Source organism: Lepus europaeus, chromosome 19, assembly GCF_033115175.1.
Source record: "Lepus europaeus isolate LE1 chromosome 19, mLepTim1.pri, whole genome shotgun sequence".
Classification (NCBI taxonomy): Eukaryota; Metazoa; Chordata; class Mammalia; order Lagomorpha; family Leporidae; genus Lepus; species Lepus europaeus.
Window position 1 is genome coordinate 43,675,081 of NC_084845.1, and position 19,468 is coordinate 43,694,548.

Consider the following 19,468-nt stretch of genomic DNA (forward strand, 5'->3'; position numbering starts at 1 on the left):
CCGGCAGTCTGTTTTCAGTCTCTATGGATTTGTCTATTCTGTTCACGTCATAGAAGTGGAGTCATACAACGTGTGATCCCTTGTGTCTGGCTTCTTTGACTTCACATAATGTTCGCAAGGTTTATCCAAGGTGCCACTGAATGATAGTCCACAGTATGGCTCTATCAGATTTTGTCCATCCATTCTTAGCTGATGGACGTCCAGGTTGTGTCCACTTTGGGGCTGCTATGAACAATGCTGCTATGAACATTCAGGAAGAAGTTCTGAGTGGACCCGTGTTCATTTCTCTCGGGTGTGTAACTAGGAGTGGAACAGATGGGTTATATGGTGATTCTATGTTTAACTTCCTGAGGAACTATCAACCTGCTTTCTGAAGTGGCTGCGCCATTTTGCATTCCCATCTTTAATGTATGAAGGTTCCAGTTTCTCTGCGTTCACTTGCTTTTATAATAGCCGTCCTAGTGGGTGTGAAATGGTAATTTAGTGTGGTTCTAATTTGCATTTCCCTATTGACTAAGATGTTGAGCATCTTTTTATGTGTATTTAGCCATTTGTACATCTTGTTTGGAGAAATGTCTATTCAAAACCTTTGCCTAATTTTTAGTTGGATCATTTCGTTCATTGTTGAGTTGTCAGAGTTCTTTATATATTCTAGATACAAGTCCCTTATCACAGATACGACTCACAGAAGCATTGTGTGCTGTGAGTTACCTTTCCACTCTTTTGTTGAAATCTCCTTTGATGTCCATCCCTGTTCTGCCCCTGCCCCTGCTCCCTTGCCTAGGCTCCCTTTTTTCTGGGCCTACTTGTTTGTCTGTCTGTTCGGGCTGCTGTAATAAAACATCTTGGACTAGTAATTTGTAAACAGCAGAAATGTTTTAGAGGTGGGGATGTGGAGGATCAGGTCACCAGGAGACTCGGTGTTCCATTGGGGCTTGCTCTCTGCTTCCTAGATGGTGCTTATTACTACACATCCTTATGAGGCTGAAGGGGTGACTAGGCTTCTTCAGGCCTTTTTGTAAGGGCACTAATCCAGTTCATGATGACAGAGCCCTGGTGACCCAGTCACCTCGTAAAGACTCCTCCTAATACCATCACACAATGAGGGTTAGGTTTTCAACATTAGTGTTTTGGAAGAACGTACACATTCAGACCATAGCACCATCTCTCTCGCTGTGCCTTTGGGGCCTGTATGCTTCCAGGGCTACAGGAAGAGGCCTTTCTTACGTATCTTCCTGCTGCACAGACAGCATGCTCTTCTAGTGTCCCTCGGCAGGTTCCTGCCCAGCAGACAATCTGATCTGTACCCAGACCACAGTCATCCCTGGGTTTGCGAGTCCTGAGGCTGTCTGAGGAGCTCTGCCACCCCCCACGCCCTGAATGTGATGAGTATGTCAAGAGGGGAGCACCCACCATTCATAAGCGCCTACTGTGTCCTAGATGGTGTGCACATACTAGCCCATTGCATCCCCAGAACAGTCTCAAAAGACATTCATGTCTTTCTACTCTGGATAAAATGGAGCCAGAATTTGAGTTTGGAATTTAAAATAGAGCCAACCAGTGTGTCTGACCACACAACATATACATGGTTCATGAGCATAAGTTTACCTCTGCTGCCCAATTTGGTAACTGTTGATGTAAAATACGAGAGAACATGCTGATACCTCCCAGGCGTAAGCCCCAGCATGGTAGCAATGGAAGTTCCTAGACACTCTAGAAAACGTCAGCCTGTTCTGCCAAACATCCCCGGGATCTCAGTGGCTCTGCACAATCAAGGCTTCGTTCTCGCCTGCATCCCAGTCTAATGTGAAAGTAGTGGGGAGCTACTCTGCCCTTCCCTGTGGTCCTGTGGCTTCACTGTCCCCCTCAGCCTCAACTTGGGGTCATCTGCTGGGCTCTGGACATCAGGGCAGTGGCCAGGGAAAGGAGAGCACATGGAAGGTTACAGGGGAAGTTTTGGGGGCCCAGCTGCATTTCATTGGCCAGAAGTTGGTTCTGTGGTCACTCTTAACTGCAGGAGGATCCAGAAAAGGCCTGTGACCTCAGGAAGAAAAGACACAATGCTTTTCTCAACAGGAAGCACAGTCGCTGGCCCAGTGCTCGGGTGTGAATTTTAGCCAGATGGCGGCCAGCTCGTAGAAGCGGTGCCGCTAATGTGGTGAGAGATCCGTTGCCTCGGCTTCTTTGTCTCTTGTCTGCTCCTCATTTGGGCCCAGATGAGTTGTCGAGGCAGAGCAGTTAAAGTGCATTGCTCCTCTGTGCCATGAAGGGGCAAGGCTGCACGGTCACTTGTCAGGGATGGCTATGGAACGTCCCCTCTTCTCACCCTCCCTCCTATACCCCAGCCCTTCTGATGCCGACATGCGCAGCAGCTCTGGAACCTCGCTGCCATGTGCCACGTCCCAGGAAGTGCTCTGGGATTTGCTTGTGTTATGTCCATATTCATCCGTTATGGAGCTTGCACTTTGGTAGAATATGAGATTAAATGGTATGTGAATAAATCCTTTATTTCTACTTTTATTTCTTTTAGGACTGATTTTGCTTATTTGAAAGACAGACGGGGAGACAGAGCTTCCATCTGCTGGTTCACTCCCCAACTGGCCCCAACAGCCAGGGTTGAGCCAGACTGAAGTCAGCAGCCAGGAACCCCATTGAGGTCTCCAATAGGTAGCAGGGGCCCAAGCAATTGGGTTTATCCACTGACTTCCCAAGCACATTAGCAAAAGCTGGGTCGGAAGCGGAGTGCTGCAGACTCAAAGCAGGCATGTGATACGGGATGCCTGCTGTGTAAGCAGCTGCTTAACCCACTGCACCACAACACTGGCCCTATTCTGCCTTTAGAGTTGTATACCTGTTTTTGCACATATTTGAAAACAAACCAAAGAACTCTTATGTTACAACATTGTTTAAGCAGAGGCTAGTTTCAGGGCTGTGCTGACATGGGGGTGGGAGGCAGAGAGTAATACTTGAATGACTGAGTTTGAGACCCTTGTACGGGTGAGAAGGCTCAGGTGGCAGAGCACCTTGTCTGAACTGTGCTTCCAGTGCTTGCTAGCTGTGTGACCTCCGTTCCTACTGTCCTCCTCTATAGCACATCCCCATAATGTATATAGAAGATAGGACGTTTGGCATTTAAAATGGTTAACCACAGTGCGTGGCCCGTAGTCTGTGCTCGCTAAGTGTCAGATACTAATGTTATTAGGAAATAACGCATAATGTCATTTAACTGTGCCAGCATTACTGTAACAGGTGTGATATTGACACTTCACGGATGAGCAAAGAAAGGTTAAGTCGTTTGCACGCCTGCTTAGACCCCCGGTGTACCTGACCTCTAGGCCAGGCCCTTCAAGAGCAGTCCAGTTGAGTCCTGTTTCTGGCACTAACTTAAGAAGAGGCCTCTGTAAACCTTCCTGTGGGTTGAGGAAGGAGGCAGCTTCATGCTCTGTGCAAGATAAGCCTTGCAAAATTTTGGGCCTGATAGCTTTGCTCCAACCACAGCAGAAGCCTTGGCTCTTTTGTTTCATTGGAAGGATGCTGCATGGAATCCAGGTATCCACGAGCAGTGCTCCTCCCAGACCCTCTGCCTGGCTCCGTAACACCCAGGTGCTTCATTATAACAAAGCTTCAAACTCCCACCAGGTGTAGACCATCATTTGTTTATCTGTTCATCTTATTAATGAGAATTTATTTGAGTTGTCACCATTCTGGGGCTACTATGAATAATACTGCTAGAATATTTATGTACACGTTTTTGTGTGCATATATAGAATGGAATATTAGGTCATACGATAAGGGTCTGTTAAGTGTATAAGAAGGAGTTAGCATTGTGGCACAGCAGGTAAAGCTGCTGCCTGCAGTGACAGCATCCCATATGGACGCTGGTTCAAGTCCCAGCTGCTCCACTTCTGATCCATCTCTCTGCTTTGGCCTGGGAAAGCAGTAGAAGATGGCCCAAGTCCTTGGGCCCCTGCACCCATGTGGGTGACCTGAAAGAAGCTCCTGGCTTCTGGCTTCAGATTGGCCCAGCTCCAGCCCTTGCAGCCATTTGGGGAGTGAACCAGCAGGTGGAAGACTCTCTCTCCTCTCTCTCTCTCTCTCTCTCTCTCTCTCTCTCTCTCTTTATCTCTCTTCCTCTACCTGTCTGTAACTCTGCCTTTCAAGTAAATAAACAAATCTTCAAAAATATATATATAAGAAACTCTCACACTGCCTCCCAAAGTGGTTGTTTTGTTTAAAACTCCACCAGCAATAGGTTAGAGTTCCTTTTGTCCTACTTGTGTTCTCATTGACAATTAGATTGCCAGTCCTTTTAGTTTTAGGTCTTTTAGTTTGTATGTAGTGATATTTCACCGTGCTTTTAATGTGCATTATCTTAATAACTAATGATATTGAGCACCTTAAAAGTGTGCTCTTTTGGCCATTTGTATATCTTCTTTTGTAAAGTACTGCTCAGATCTTTCATTTCTCACCTTTTGCTGGTTGTCTTCTTTTTAATGAGTTGTAGGAAGGGTTTTTTAATATCCTTGATACAAGTTCTTTGTCAGATATATGTACTGTGTTGTCTCAGTCTGCGCCTTGCCTTTACCATTAACGTATTTAAATGGATTAATTAATGAATGCTGATTTGTCTACTTTCAAGCTTCCACCCCTAGCTCATGCTGGGGTGAGTACTGGGAAGCCTTTGCTAAGTGTTTCTCTTTGGCTGTGAGATATCTTCATCTGAAGGTACAGAAGTAGCATGGCACTGGGGATGGAACTTGTGGACACCAGGGTCAGACAGTCCTGGGTCCGAGTCCCAGCTCCACGGCTCATAGTGGGCAGGACCTGCACCTCTGCTGAGTCTTGCTTTTCTGGGCTGTTGTGAAGATCCAATGAGATGGTGATCCTAAAGCATTCTCAGGCTCAGGGCCCAGCACTCAGCAAGGGAACACGAGAGCTGAGCTGTCCCTCTTAGCAGCCTTGTTGCTAAGGCCCATCAGCTCCCCAAGCCCGCCCCATGCAAAACCAGGCCACACAAACAGGCTCCTTCAGCCTGCCTTCTGATGCAAGCTGAAACCCTGAACTCCTCATTGTACTCCCATGTGCCCCTTACTGCTCCAGGATGGCTTTTTTTTTTTTTTTTTTTTTTTTTGACAGGCAGAGTGGATAGTGAGAGAGAGAGAGACAGAGGAGAAAGGTCTTCCTTTTTGTCGTTGGTTCACCCTCCAATGGCCGCTGTGGCCGGCGCATCTCGCTTATCCGAAGCCAGGAGCCAGGTGCTTCTCCTGGTCTCCCATGCGGGTGCAGGGCCCAAGGACTTGGGCCATCCTCCACTGCACTCCCGGGCCATAGCAGAGAGCTGGCCTGGAAGAGGGGCAACCGGGATAGAATCTGGAGCCCCAACCGGGACTAGAATCCGGTGTGCCGGCGCCGCAAGGCAGAGGATTAGCCTGTTAAGCCACGGCGCCGGCCCAGGATGGCTCTTGAATCAGCCCCTGCCGCTCTCTGCCCAGGCCACTGCCTTGGTCGGGCAGCCTTACCTCCCCGCAGTGCTCCTGGAATAGCTCCTTACCAGAGAGCCGCCCTGCCTCTGCCTCTCCGTTTTCTACCCTGCGTGCCACCGCTGCAGCTGCCCGCGCCTTCCTTTGTGAATCAGACCCGGGTCTCCTGGGGTGGGTGTTTGGGGGAGACCACTTTGTAAGGACCAGGCTGTGCTGTCGCTGGCCTCTGGCGGGTTATAAATAACTGGCTCTATTCTTAGTCAACCAGCAGTTCCTTCTCCTCCACTACCTTCCAGAGCCTCCATTAGGGACCTTGGCTGTCCTCACTGGAGACAGACCATTCCTGGCCTTTGGCAGGACCCATTCCTTTGATACGTGATCAGAAAATTCAATTACAAAACCAATTACTGATTTCCTGAGCTTTACAAGGGAGAAATGAAAGTTTGATTAAGTTTGAATTCCTCTTTGGCTGATTGCCAGCCAGGGCCAGATGGGCTTGTGGGAAATGTTTGTGGTTGATTCTGGCTTTTCTTTTGAGGTAGCGCTCTTGGGGCAGAGGGGGCACACCGGTTTTGTGCTACGGGGTTTCTTACCCCTCTTCCTTGCTGAATGGCTGTTCCGTTTGTGATACACAAGATGTAAATCCCCCAAAGACCCGTTGCCTGGGCAACAGGCTCCAGAATTGAGCTCAGCCAAACAAAGTCCTCTAGCTTTGAAGGGAGAAGCGTTTGTTTCCCATGCAGGGCTTAGCTGTAGCAGCCTCCACAAGGCTGCATTCAAGGACACTCACGTGAACAGGGCTACAGAAGGGGCTCACTGGGCTCGCTGGAGTGTCTTCAGCAGAGTGACTGGGCTCTCACTGTCCCTAGCCCCTACCCAGCAGAACACACAGATGCCCAGGCCAAGGATCAAGGCTCATGGGGGTGCCTCTGCCCAGCCCCTGCAGAGCTGGCTTTCAACCGGTGACAACCTGTGGGGCCTCACAGCAAGGGTCCAAGGCAGGTGAAGACTGGAAAGCAACTCTTTGTCTCTAGTCAGAGCACCTTGCTTTCTGGGAAGCTCAGCAGAGTCTCTGATGGGAACAGGCTGGGGCTCCCGGAGACTGAATTGGTTCCAAGGACCCAAGATGGTTTCCTAGGAATGAAGTGAGGGGACCCCAGTTCTCTAGAAGCTGTAACCATCCCAGAACTCTTCCTACCTGGTGCACATTAGCTAAGAGAGATAATGGGGCCTCACTCAAAATGTCTCCCCCCCATGTGTAAAATTCTCCAATTAGAAGTAGAACCCTTTGGATATTAAATTGGGCTTTCAAGTGTCTACGAATCCTGGTCAAAGTGCTAATACTCCTGGAAGAGGGAGCATCTCCCAGTGAGGACTGTCCACCAGCTGATGGAGAAAACAGCCCTGTCCACGTAGGACACGGGACTCCCCGTACCCAGGGGCAGTCAAATAAACCCCACCTCCCCACCCAGCTCCTTCAGGGCCAGCCCTAATGTGACCTCTCACTTCCCCGAGCTGCTTCATACCTCACTGAGCAGCCTGCCCTGGCCCCGTCCACACACAGCCACGCCAGCCTGCAGCACCACCTTGAGCCCCAGCTGGAGAGGAGGCAGTTGAAGCTCACAGAGCTCAAGGACCTTACCCACCCTCACACAGCTGTGAATGCAGATTCTGGGCTTGGGCCCAGGAGTTCTGAATCCAAACCCAAGCCTGCTTCCTTTGTGCACATAGCCTCCAGCTGCATGATGTCAGGGACACAGTGCACCAGCCTTGCTGGATTTTCTTGTTTGTTTGTTTGTTTGTTTGTTTTACAAGGTGAGGGTGTGAGAATTTGAATTTGGTTTTTTTTTCTTTTTTGTTTTTGATGAAACTTACGGCTTCCTGGTGGAGTTGTAATTAGGAAATTCTGGGTTAGTCAGCTAGACAGAATTGAAAATAACTAGGCAGTGCTGGATGGAGTGCTTTTTCCCTCCTTGGAAACTTGGGTTTCACCAAATTGGGTGGGAGGGAGTTGTGAAGATGGGAAAGATGTCTGCGGCTGGGCTGGGCCGAGGACAGTGTATTCCCTCCTTTGTGTGGGATGAAACAACAAGAAAATAGTTGTGTGTAGGATGCTTCTCAGCATGTAGACAGAAGGTAGTATAAGAAAGGTGGGGAGGAGACAGGTAAAGGACACACCTGGGCCTCAGTGGATCCGGGTTTTGGTAGGAAGGGGATTGAAACACCACATGGGGGAAGGGTTCTTGAACTGGCATCTGCCCTGGCAGCCCGTGGGCACCTTGCCTCCAGCCCACACCTCCTGCCCACATGCATCAAGAGATGCATGCACACCAGGCCCTGTGCCAGGCACTCTGGCGTTTCCGCCATTCCCCTAGCTGACAAGCTGCATTTGTATGGTGATTTGTGTGTTTCAATATAAATGCAGAAAAATAAGCATATAGCCCATTTAGCTCACGATTACTCGTGTGTTAGAATAAGGCCAAAGTCAAGGTTTCACTTTTCAAAAAGTGAGTTAGTAAATGAAACACAGTATAAATATAAGGGCAGGAGTGTCCCAGGGTTTAAAAACAGAACAGAGAGGCCTGCAGTGAGGAAAAGCTTGCCTTATCCATGTGAGCCAGGCTCTAGGGTTACCCTCGTCTCAGAAAGGTCCAGCGAATATTCTCCACTTCACTCTCCAGGTGAGGCCTCCAATCCTGCAGCCCCGGGGCCTACTCCCTCTAATCTGCTGTGTTCAGTTCTCAGAAATAAAAGCCCTTTCAGAAAGGGCCTGGTGTGATGCTGCATGTGACTGGCAGAGCTGTGACTGCCAAGGATGTGCGGTGCCTCCTGCCCCTGCCCCACCCAGCTCCAGAGGGCCTTCTGCTTCTCCCTGTCCTTGCCTCCCTGGTCTCTCCCAGCCCTTCCTCTTTCTCTCTCTCTCTCTCTCTCTCTCTCTCTCTCTCTCTCTCTCATCTCTGAATCACTTTTTCCAATAAGCTGTGGACTCCATGTATTCTATACCTCACTGAATGATTTCTATTTATGTGGGGCAAGATTTCAGAACACTGTGAAATTTGCATGGGGAGCGCACAGAGTAGCTGCTTGCACACAAGAAAGGGGGTGAGGAAAGGGCATCTTCAGCAGGGTAGAAGTAGTTCCACAAGCAGCTTGGCCCACTCTATGCCTCCACCGGGAGATATCAGCAGAGCGCACACCACAGACCCAGACAGTCAGAACAGATTCTGTCCTTAGAGTCCATTTCAATGCCTGTGCGCCCCTAACCTGTGGTTCTGGGACTGCAATTCCAGGAATAAAAGTCAGATTGATGTGTGTTTGTGTGCATATTTCATGCATACATGTGTCGTTGGATGTGTAGTTCCTCTGTGTGGGTTTGTGTGTCTGACACACGCCTTCTCCAAGAAGAGAGATTGTTCTGTCCCATCTCCAGAGAGCCTTCTATAGTACTAAAAGGCTTACACCAACTACCTGCTGTTTGCCAGGCACCATGTGAGCACTTAGCCAGGGCCTCCAAGGCAAGGGATTCCCACAGAACTTAGAAACAAGCAGATAACAAAAGCACCAGACGGTGGTATACAGGGCAGGGAGTTTAAATAATGACGAGGGGACTACTCCAGGTTGAGGTGGTAACCGCCTGGCTCCCAGCCTCAGCTCACTCCTGGCCCCGTGCATGGTAGTAACAGTTGGCATCCCCTGCCTGCTCCGTGTGCTGCAGGCTCTGCTAAGTGGCGCTTATGCATTCCCTTCACCCTCATGGCAGTGAGAAGCTGGGACTATCTGACAGACTGAAAAGCCAAGATTTGCTGAGGTTATGCAAACAGGAGCAGAGTCAGGACCAAAAATCTAGGGTTTCCCACTTCCAGGTGCCTCTCTGGGTAAAATTCTTCCCTCACCAAACTTGATTTTTCTCAACTATAAAATGGATTGATTCCTGTTTGGGTTATCCCTGAAAAGCAAATCAGAATATTTTTAAAAGTATAAACTTTAATACAAATAGATCTGAAAATAAGACTCCTGCTCCCACTGGGCCCAAGACTCCTGACTGATGGAGCTGCCAGCATGTCAGGACCCAAGTTTTCTTGGTCTCTTTCAGGGCTGCCAGTTGAACCATCAGTGAGAGGGATTTGGCCTTAACCGAATTTTACAAATTAGAGAGTTTGACTTGTATCTAACTTATCAATGTTCCAGCAAACAGTCTTAGTTCCAGAAGCCAGACCCTCACCACTACTGATTCCCTGACTGGTGGTTCTTACCAGCTCACCTTCCACTGAGTGGCCACAGCTCTCTCAGCCCAGTGCAAGACCATGGTGCCTTAGGTTCCTGAGAACCCTGATATTGGCCTGCATGGCCATGGTGAATTCAGGCCAGCTGGTGTTGACAGTGGCCACTGATGAACAGTGGAAATGGCAGACAACCAAGGTGGTCAAGACAATGGAGCTTGGGCTTACTTTAGTTGATTTGGGTCATGACCCTTTTCTGTTTCAAGCCCCACCACCACCATTATATCAAACAGACCACGTAACACATCTCACCAAGTCCACCGCAGTGGCTCCGATTTGCTTTCAAGGGTCAAAGCTGGGAGGGGGGCAGAAACATGGACTGTGGGATCCGAAGGGGCCAGGCTCAAACCCAGCTGAAGCTTCCAGCTCTGCCCCTGCAGATCTTACTTTTCCTCTGCCTTGTTCTCAATCCATTACTCGGAGGATAAAGAGGTTATAGGAGATAGGGCTCTCTCTCTCTCTCGACCCTCTAAGCCAGGGTGGGGAACATTCGGCCCATGGACCGTGCAGAATTGCTTGGTCTGGCCCTGCCAAGGTAACCACAGGTAGGTTTCAAAATTCAATGAATCTGTTGCAGGGTAATTTTTAAGTTGATAATTTTATATGGGTTGCAATGATGTTATAAATATCTAAATGGCCCTTGGCAGAAAAAAGGTTCCCGCCCCTGCCCTAAGCAGTTATCACAGAAGCTGGTAATGTTTTTCATTATTATTATGAGATGCATGTGTATGAAGGGAGATCGGGTTTTTTGCTTTTTGGTTACGTGCTCTGTTGTTCTTTGGGTGAGTTATTTTTAGCCACCCCCTCCCCCGGCCACCTTGTTCATGTTTCACTGTGCTTTTCTTCCAAGGGGAACACAGCGGAGCCATTCTGCTTGCTTGAGGGGTTCAGCCACAAAAGCCACAGTGGCCATTGTGTTGAATTCTTACTACGAGTCACTTGGTACACTGAGCCCTTGACTGCACTCACTCATCTAAATCGCCCAGCCGTCCCGTGAGGTACATGCTGTTACCATCCCCATTGTACAGGGCACGACGCTAAGACTCCCAGAGGCTAGTAGGTCTGGTGCCAAAGCCCAGTCACTACTGCTCACAATGTGGGCAGAAAGTCCTGAGCCCTGTGTGCCCCAGCACAGGTCCTCCTGCTGAGTCATCCTGTCTCATGTCACTGGGGGCAGTCTCCTCTGATCTTCCCCGAGAACCCACTCCTAGCCTCTCTGACAACCCTTCCCCACCTGCAAGTGGTCAGTGCCCAGGGACCCCAGTGCCAGCCCAGCACACCAAGATTCCCTAGGCCCTGACACCTTGGTTCAGAATGCTGGCCTCTCCCTAAGTGTTTCCTTCCACCAGCTGCCTCGTCTCCTGCCCAGCCCCTGCTTCCCAGCCATCCCAAGCTTGCTCGCGTCTGCTTGCTCAAAGCCGCCAGCCAAGCCACCAGCAACCCTGGAACCTTGAGCTAGCCACCACCTCTCTGTTTCTCAGTTTGCCAACTGTGGCCTGAGGGAACATAGACAGCATCGCTTCTGCAGGCTCTTCCGGCCCCACATTCCCCAAACCACCATCATCATTGTCATCATCATCATCAAACAGTGGCCTGTTTGGTTGGACTTACTCACAGCAGCCAGCGTGAGCTTTACTACAGTGTCTCTCGCAGACTCCCTCCTGTGGCCGACAGCCAGAACCTCCATGAACCAGGGCTGTGTGCTGACTGCTGCCCGGAAGCTGCTTTCAACACACCCAGTGCCCCTCCCCCTCTTACTCGTCGTTAGGACCCAAGCAACTGGTAATTCTCATGTGTGTGTGTGGATTCCCGCCCAACCTTGCATCCTCAACTTTATATTTATGGCTTGCCTTGACAGTTCCCTTTTCTTACATGTTCCAAATTATTAAGAACAGCTGCTTTATAATTAATTGAATGAATCATGGGAAAACACATTTTTTCTGTCTATAAATAATTCCACCTAAAAGTTTCTGGGAGGATGCAGTGCTGTGACAGGCAGCCAGCACACCCGGTGCATGGGATCGTTCTCCTCTTCCTTGGCTCAGAGACGGCTGAGCCATCTCTGGAACGTCCCTAATCTGAAACAGGACCTCCAATTCAGTCAAGGCAGGGCCAGGGGAGATGGGCCACAGGATCTCTATGCAGCCTCTTCCGGCTAATCCTACCCACTTTAGGCCAGTTTCTCATGATGTCACCTTTTGGTGCCCAGCTCTGTGCACCACCCCATGCCTGGAGTGGGGTGTTTCAGGGGAAAACTCAGCTCCTGGCCCCAGAGGCATCAGCCTTGTTTTCAAAACCTTCACACGGAAGCCCGTTCAGGAGCCAAATGGTGGAATTCAGAGGTGAGACTCTACACCAGCGTGCCTGGGACACAGAAAGGTTACAGATAGGCCCTAGGAGTTGTCTCCCTGTGTTGACTACAGGGTGCTCTGCAGATGGTGTTGTTGTCTGTATGTCTCGGCCCCTGACGTGGCCAAGGTTAGGAGGCAGAGCCCGAGCTGCAACGTAGGCAGCAAGGCTTTGGGTAGAGATGGTGCCCCGTGGGGCCCCAGAGGCCATGGAGACTGTCAGGCCGCTGGAGTGCCTGTGGGCTTACTGCAGCATAGAAACCTTACACATTCAAGAGTGGCCCAGGTATGGCTTGTGTACTACCAGTGACCACCACTGCTTGTCCTGGCAGCCTGCGTTTGTCAGTCACATCGTTGAACTTGGCCTCAGTCCTCTCAGTAAAACCAGTGCTCCAGGCAGCCACCACCAGCTGATCGGAGTTGATCAGAGTTGACTCAAAGTGAGGCCATCTCTGATCTATCCAGTGTGGCTCTGTCATCTTAGGGTCTGGGATGGGGAAGGGACATAAAGGCCACAGAGGGCAGAACACCTGTGTTGTGCTCCAAGTTTTCTGGACTCCTGGTTCACTGCTTTTTTAAAAAAGATTTTAAAGGTTTATTTATTTAATTGAAAGTCAGAGTTACACAGAGGAGAGGCAGAGAGAGAGAGGGAGAGAGGTCTTCCATCTGTTAGTTCACTCCCCAGTTGGCCACAATGGCCAGAGCTGCACCAATCCGAAGCCTGGAGCCAGGAGCTTCTTCTGGGTCTTCCACACAGGTGCAGGGGTCCAAGGACTTGGGCCATCCTCTACTGCTTTCCCAGGCCATAGCAGAGAGCTGGATTGGAAGTGGAGCAGCTGGGACTCGAGCCAGCACCCAGATGGGATGCTGGCACTGCAGGTGGTGGCTTTATCCATTTTGCCATAGCACCAGCCCCTCACTGCCTTTTTTGGGATCGTTCTCTATTAAGTTTGTTCATTCAACAACAGTTACTGAGCACCTACTATGTGTCCAGTGCATTGGCAGACCCAGGATACAAGAGGTAGCCTGGCCTAGGAAGCCAGGATCCAAGGGAGAGACTGTGAACCCAGGCTGCAGATGGGTGAGTGTGGGCTCGTCCTGTGAGGCCCACGCTGTCGGGATGGAGGAGCAATGGCCTTCTTCAACAAGAAGCATTGGAGACAGTGTTGGTGAACATGTCTGTTTATTAATAGTCGGGCACGAGCTTTTATAGGGCAAGCAAAGGGGAGTAGCTAGCTCAGGGTAGCAACACTAATTCTATAGGATAGATCAGATACTGGCGGCCTCTATGCTTTTCCAATCAGCTTGGTGGTCATGTAACCTTCCAGGTCGTCCTACGGGAGCTGTTTACCTAATTGACAATTACAAGGCCCCTCAACAGGAAGTGGGGGTGAGGGAAATGTGCCTGGGGCCTCTGCTGCCTGCCAGCAGTCAGGTCCTGTGTGGGGGTCTTAGTGTGCTGAGCCCTGGAACAGGGTTTTTCCCCAGGCCATGGTGTGCCATGCCCTTTTAACCTCCTGCCTGGGCTAGGCAGGCAGTCTCCCAGCCAGGCACAGGATTGCCCACAGCTCTGGACGCCAGTGGGCCTCTCTCCACTTCACTGAACTCTCTGGGCTTTGCCTGTGGAGCTGGATGCCTGTGCTCTCTTGACTCCCTACCTGAATTCCAGTCTTGTCTCTGGGGTGATCAACACCTGTGGCCATCTCAGGCCACAGATCACTGGCTTCTCTCTAAGCTGCTTTCAAAGTGTTCACCATTTTTCAGTGTCTGTAAATGAAAATTATTTCTTTGTTGTCCAGAACAAGGGATTTATTAGATGGCACTGAACTTCTCATGGCATTTTAGCTTTTTTGGGAGCTGGCTTTTGTGTCTGTCACCCATACTAAGAGAAGACTGGTTCCTCACCGTCCCTGAGGGGAAAGTGGCCCCTCTGGACAGAATCACACAATTAGGCTCAAAGGCCTCTTTACAAACTCATCATTTTAATGTAGGCAAGCAGTCTCCACTTTTCTGTGTAGCTTCAGTTCTCCCTCCGGTTTTCTTTTGCAATATTCCAAACCACACAACTGCTTAGGAATATGAATCTAGATAATGACACAAACCACTGCACCCTTGCGGACAGCCCTTTGCCATGCGTGATCCAGGTTGGAGCTTCAGTGCCCACCCACCTGAGGCTGGCTGAGGGTGGTGACCTAGCCTGTGCCTGCACCTGCAAGCTGTACCATGTGGTTGTGTCAGCCGTCAGCTGACAGGGAGGTGCCCAGGGAGCACGGCCCACCTGCCCTGGAACACAGCCAGCGCTGGTTTCTCCAGCTGTTCTGGCAGCCTCCAAGACAGGTGGAGTCAGCCAGCATCACACTCCTGCTGTCCCGGGCGGTTCAGCTCCTCTCTTGGCTCTTTGGCCCCATATTCCTGCGTTTCCTGGTGAAGTGGGCAGAGACCTTGGGAACAGCCCCTCCTCCTCTGCTTCCGTTCCCCACCTTCAGCTCATCCGGGTGCTTCCAGGTCTCCATAGGACAAGGAAATGTAACCTGGGATCCACCTCAGTTTATGGCAGCACCTTGTTAATCCAACAAAAGAGTCAGCAAAGCAAATGAGGGCCCTGCCCCCACAGAGCTCACCACCTCCCAGGGAAGGGAGCCAAACCAGGCTGTTGAGAAAAGCAAACCACGTAGGGATGAGAACAATAGGACAATAGGTGTCTGCCTTAGATGGTGAGGGGTGCTGTCAGGGAAAGCCGCCTCTGGGGGATCGCTGGAAAACTAAGAAGGACCAAGCTGCAGAGCCAGAGAGTGACTGTCACCAGCCGAGGTGTCAGGACTGAGGTGTCTGTCACTCCCTCTGCCTCACGCTGACGATAAAAATAACTACAAGGAGGGAAATGTCCTAGAGAAATTACCTTGAAATTCAGAAAACATGAAGCCAGGCTCCATCTAATTAAGATGACATTTTAAAAGGAAGGGTGGGGGGAGGGCCCGGATGGCATTTGCAATTGCAAGCGGATTGTGCAGCCTCTCTAGTTTCAGTTCCAAACAAAATTCCAATTGGAACAGAAAACTGGACTTCAAAGGCGCCGCCCACCTCCGGCCAGGCACAGGGAGTGAAAAGAGCAGCATGGGGCCTCCAGGCACAATAAGGCTGCTGCAGCCCTGCAAAGGCCGGCAGCAGGGGGCCGGGCCCTGGTGCCTGCTGTGCCTTTAAGGGGATCAGTGGAGCCGCTCCTCCGAGGAGAGCTAATTGAGGCAGTGGCCTTGCCCTTGGAGACTGAGCCTCAGTCCAGCCTGGCATCTTGGGGTACTCACTTGGCAGAGCTCTGGCCTGGGCTGGTCCCAGGCATTCCCCCAAATACCATAGACATGGGCCTGGCTGGTGTGTAACTGCGCCCTGTGCTGCCTTGGGGAGGGGCTCCTCCCTACAGGGGACCTCTCAGCAGGTGGAGAAAGCCTGTGCCCTGTTTCCTGGAATCCTGGCTCAGGCAGCTCCAGTCCATTTCCACTTGGAAGGCACGAAGATGGGGCTCTGAGTTGGCACGGAGGGCGGCTGGCTTAACAGATGCCCAGGGCTCAAGATCCTGCTGCACTGCTCTCTGGACAATGCAGGACAAGTAGCCCCAGCATGGGGTGGGCAGCCATCTGCCCTTGGAACCTCAGCCTGGCCCTCTAACCCTCAGCCCTCACATGGCACATTGTACTGTTATTATGCAGACTTCTAACACTGATCTCTGTGTGCACAGGTGCGTGCACACGTGCACACGCACACACCTGAAGTGTGTCACAATCCAGGGAGCACATTCATCCAGACCCTGGGTTTCCACAGAAACCCTGGGAGGAGAGCATGGTGTGGAGACCACCACTCACAGCTGAGGAAACCGAGACACAGGGCTGAAACGACCTCCCAGATCTTTTAAGGCAAAATCCCGTCATTGTGACCTTACTTGGTGTCACTGCTGTCCACTTGCACTTGACTTTCCCTGCCCACCTGGCCCCTGAGTAGCCACGGAGGTTTCTGTCCCATTCCTTCCCTCTAACCACCATATCCCCTGCTCAGCGGAAGTCTGTTCCCCACTCCATGGGACAGGAGGCAGGGTGGGGAGGAGGCGAAAAGACATGGGCTGACAGATGGGCTGAATTGTAGGAGGTGGTGGGAGAGGTGGCCTTGGTTTCTTGGCAGGCAGTAGGGAGCCAGGGAGGGTTTCCTTGTGGCCTGATTGAAGTTCTGTCTTCAGGTAGAGGCCAGGAGACTGGCTTGGAGCCCTGCCATCATCTGGGCAGGGGGTGGCCTTGGAGGATGAGAGGGAGGGACAGAGTTCAGACCTTCCCAGGGGCAAATGACAGTGTTGGGAATCAGCCTGCTGCCGGGCTGGAGGAAGGGAAGAGAACGGGGCAGACCTTGGAGTCCTCAGCCTGTGTGATGAGAAGCACAAAACTGCCACTGGGAAGGGGCTGTGGTCCCCAAAGAGTGGCGTGGGTGTTCTTGAGGACATGCAAATGACTAGTGCCTCCTACGGACCAACATCGTTTTATTTTAATAGTTGTAGTATTTTCGTATATGTTGAAAAATCAGCACACATACCTCTGATTTTGTGATTATTATAGCTTAGTATAGCTGATTTTTTTTTTTGAGTCAGTCTAACGTCATTTTTAAAAATATTAGGTCAACAGGAGCGGTGGTGTGCTGACACAGCAGGAAACCAGAGGGGCTGGAAGGAATGCCAGGAGAGAGTTGAATCCAGGGAGCCAGTGACCAAGGGGTTCTGACAGGGCTCAGTAGAGGCCATTGCTCACAGACGTCCTGTGTAGAAGAGTGGTCAGAGCTGGCCCAGGGAGAAGGCGGCTCGAGACAGAAAGGGGAGACCTAGGGATCATCAGCACCCCAACGTGGAGGGGAAGGCAGGGGTCTGAAAGGGAGATGGGGAGCTGGCAGCAAACTAAAGTGAGCCAGAGGAGAGGCCTCTGCCAGGGAGCAATGCCCATGGGACCAGACGCCCAGCACGAAGAGGAGGAGTGAGCTGCCCTGGAGAGGGCTCTGAGAGCACAGCAGGACAAGAGGAGGAGGAGGGGAGGATGATGGCTCCTGGAAAGGTTTAGGATGCCGTGGCCAGCGCCCTGCCCCCACCTCTCCAGCAGGTCAAGTCTACCCTGGGGTGTAGGACAGTTTCCTCTAGAGGATTTTGATGGAGTTCACTTGGTGATTGGGATGGGAGGGACCTTTGAGGCTTCCTGCACTCGGTTTCTGCGCTTCCCCGCGGACCGTCCGTCATGCAGGGCGGCAGCTGGCAGCTGCCTCACTCCATCTGGGGAGCCTCAACCCAGGGGCTGCTGGGGATGGGCAGGCAACTTCCCTGCTCCTTCCCAGACGCCTTTTAGAGGATGGTGACACCCAAGAAACAAGCAGTCACCATGACAACAAAGTTCCTTAACAGCCAGAGCCCCCTGGGTCCCCTTCATCTCCCTGTAAGCAATCTGGGGTGATCTCACAACAAAGTTGAGGCTCCTGTTGGCTGCTTGAAGGGGAGGGGATAGGAGGGGATAAGGTTGGCCTCACAATTGCCAGCCCCCATGAGATGCTACACCCTTCTTAGGAGCCAGTATCATCAGTGAATTAAACCTAGGAACCAAGTAAGGATGCAAGAATGGAAGGAAACAGGATGGAGCCAGGAGTCAGTGCCTCCTCCAGTCCCTCTGCTGCCCACCACTGAGCACTGTACATTCACAGCCAATCAGAGTCGTTCTCAGGCCTAGTCCTGCTGCTGGGAGGAGCCAAGTCACCAAGTGGGAGGTGAAGTGGGCTGTGCAAAGGCCGGCAGCAGGGGGCGCTGGAGAGTTGCCCCTGTGCATATTCTGCTCCTTAGTCCTTCAGACATCCTTCCGCAGATACTGCCTTTTGCTTGAAATACATTTAGGTAGAAAAAAAAGTCTAAAGAAAAAGATAAATTAGGGGCCAGCGCTGTGGCGCAGCGGGTTAACACCCTGGCCTGAAGCGCCAGCATCCCATATGGGCACCAGTTCAAGACTCGGCTCATCCACTTCCAATCCAGCTCTCTGCTATGACCTGGGAAAGCAGTAGAAGATGGTGCAAGTGCTTGGTCCCCTGCGCCCACGTGGGAGACCTGGAAGAAGCTCCTGGCTCCTGGCTTCAGATTGGCACAGCTCCTGCCATTGCAGCCATCTGGGGAGTGAACCATCGGATGGAGGACCTCTCTCTCTCTCTCTCTCTCTCTCTCTCTCTCTCTCTCTCTCTCTGCCTCTCCTTCTCTCTCTAAGTAACTCTGACTTTCAAATAAAGTTTGAAAGAGTTTTTTTAAAAAGATGAATTAAACTATAGGTGTGCACAGGAAACAGCCAACAGCCACTTATGGAGCACTCACCATGTTTGATGCCAGAACCCGTGGATGCATTGAGCGATCTGGTGCAGTGGAAGAGATGTGAGTGGCTGCGCTTGGAAGACCATGCTGGGGGGGATTTTCCCTGTCCTGGAGGAAGGGAGATTAGCATGGTGCAGATTCTTTGGACTCCAGAAAACATATTTATTCATTTGAAAGAGTTACACAGAGAGAGAAGGAGGGGCAGAGAGAGGAAGAGGTGTTCCACCACTGGTTCATCCCCCAAATGGCTACAATGGCTGGAGCTGTGCCGATCCAAAGCCAGGAGCCAGGAGCTTCTTCCGGGTCTCCCATGTGGGTGCAGGGGCCCAGGGACTTGGGCCATCTTCTACTGCTTTCCCAGGCCCTAGCAGAGAGCTGAATCGGAAGTGGAGCAGCCAGAACTCAAACTGGCACCCAATGGGATGCCAGCACTGCAGGTGGCAGCTTTATCCGCTGCGCCACAGTGCCAGCCTCACCTCACAATCTTATTGAAAGGGCAGTCTGTGCTGCCTGAAGCAATAGAAGAATGTTGCTAGTTGACAAGCCATAATCTAGGGCTAAACAGAGGCCAGATGTGACATAGGAAACAGAAACCAGCAGAGGAAGGGCATGGGCAGGATGCATCAGTAAGGCTACCACTAGCTGCTGTAACAAAAACGCCCAAAATGCTTCATGACCCTAATGCAGTAGGTTGTTTCTTGCTCATTTAATTGTCTGGGGCAGGAGTTCTTGGTGGGTAGGTGACTGTCCTCTACATAGTGCCTCAAGGACCAGCTCCTTCCGTCTCGTGGCATCACCACCCCCTAGGACTTTGTCATCATCTGATTTCAGGGGACATATGTACTTACATCTTAAGAGCCACGATGCACTTCACGTTCACATTCCATGGTCTTCAGCTCAGTGACATGGCAGTCTGTGGCCTGCAGAGGAGATCCTAGCCGACAGACTGTGTGAGGGCTGAAATCCAGGCTGCCTCCCCCTTGCTAAGCCAGGCAG

The 19,468-nt window shown here is 51.2% G+C and overlaps 1 protein-coding gene across 2 annotated transcripts in view; it reads left to right on the plus strand.

The window, feature by feature from the left end:
- The window catches only part of GNAO1 (G protein subunit alpha o1), a 173,010-nt gene that overhangs the window by 114,045 nt on the left and 39,497 nt on the right, over positions 1–19,468 (plus strand). The gene's annotated exons all lie outside the window — the stretch shown is intronic.